This window comes from Balaenoptera borealis, assembly GCF_965194805.1.
Source record: "Balaenoptera borealis genome assembly, chromosome: 2".
NCBI classification, from domain to species: Eukaryota; Metazoa; Chordata; class Mammalia; order Artiodactyla; family Balaenopteridae; genus Balaenoptera; species Balaenoptera borealis.
In genome coordinates, this window is record NC_138867.1 from 62,305,729 (window position 1) to 62,307,431 (window position 1,703).

Consider the following 1,703-nt stretch of genomic DNA (forward strand, 5'->3'; position numbering starts at 1 on the left):
CCAACACAGCCAAAAATAAATAAAAAATAAATGAGTTTATTTTTAAAAATTAAAAAAATTAACTTTGGACTTCTTCAACAGAAGCTTAGCCTAGACTCCCTGGTGCTTATATTAAAATAATTATAGGGTTTATATTTATTATGTCTCTAAATTGACTTTTACCTAAATAACTATCTGGCTGTTTTACTTCATTTAAACCCAGGTGCATGTTTGTGAAGTACCTGTTATACAAGGTTAATAACATTTCTCAGAATTTAGGCCTTATAGAGACAACGTGGGGAAGAAAAGATTGAGAAAATTAAAACAGCAGAAAGGATTACTGTAGGGCAGATAAATCTTGCCTCAGGAACCAGATTGAGGCTGAAGAAATAAAAGTAATTTTTAATAAAAATGCTGAGTTTCACAAAACAGAAACAGGTACAGAGAACAAACAGATGGTTGCCAGAAGGGAGGGGTGTGGGGAATGAAAAGAAAAAAAAAAGGTAACTGTGAGGTAATGAATGTTGATTAGCTTGATTATGGTGATCATTTCACAATGTATATTTATATAAAACCATCATGTTGTACACCTTAAATATATACAATTTCTGTCAACTATACCTCAATAAAGCTGAGAAAAAATTTTTGAAGAATGCCTTAAAAACACACACACAGTTTCAGTGTATAACTGCTCAGGCACATCTGTACTAGAAGATACATAAATGTTGCCAGATGCTTATAAAAATAATGAATAAGATTGGATTTAAGAGAAGTAAGGATATCAAAAGCCGTTCCATATAAGAAGTACAGAAAAAAATTAGAGATGAAAAGTACAGGTGAACAATAGAACAAAAATGAGTATACTTAGTGTATGTCTAAACCATGCAAATGATATTTTTGTTCATATGTAAAACAGAATTATTACTGAGGCTCAGAAAATAATAAATAGGTGATATTTTTGGTCTACATAAATGTCCCGCAATACACTCCATCCTTCAGCCCTGCCCACTAAATGCCACTTGCCCCCCCAGATATAACAAAAAACTGCCTCTGCAAATTTCCAACCTGTCCCTAGAGGGCGGCACTGCCCCCACTGAGGACACAACTAGAGCAAAGGTGCAGCAGGTCGGCTGCTTGCCTTCGTCTGCCTTCACCACCAAAGCTTTGCAGGTAGGAGAACGTAAAAAGCACAAGGAGATATCTTCTTACCTCTTTGCAGCCAGTTTTGTTTGACTAACAGTGTTCTTGCACATGAGGAGAAAGGCTCAGTTTAATTTCACTATTCTACAATTAATTATACAGTTGACCCTTGAACAACAGTGGTTTGAACTGCGGAGGCCCAATTATAGGCAGATTTTTTTTCAATAGTAGATACTACAGTACTACACGATCCTAGGTTGGTTGAACCTGAGAATGTGGAACCTCGGATCTGGAGGAACCGTGGATCTGGAGGGCAGACTATAAATTATACTCAGATTTTCGCCTGTGGGGAGGGTCCTCACCCCTAATGCCCCACGCACCCCACATGTCGTTCAAGGTCAGCTGTACATGATAAGAATGAGAACAAACACGTTTCACCTGATGGCAGATGTGTGGTTTGAGTACGTGAGAGGAAGCTACCTCCCCTTGCTTTGTTCGTGTTTAAATGATCTCGTGGACAGAAATGGTTTGACAGTGTCATTTCTAACCTGCTGGGAAACTTTTACTTTTTCCATGAATTATAG

The 1,703-nt window shown here is 37.5% G+C and overlaps 1 protein-coding gene across 2 annotated transcripts in view; it reads left to right on the plus strand.

Annotated features, from left to right (window-relative positions):
- The window catches only part of CRHBP (corticotropin releasing hormone binding protein), a 481,877-nt gene that overhangs the window by 203,058 nt on the left and 277,116 nt on the right, over positions 1-1,703 (plus strand). The gene's annotated exons all lie outside the window — the stretch shown is intronic.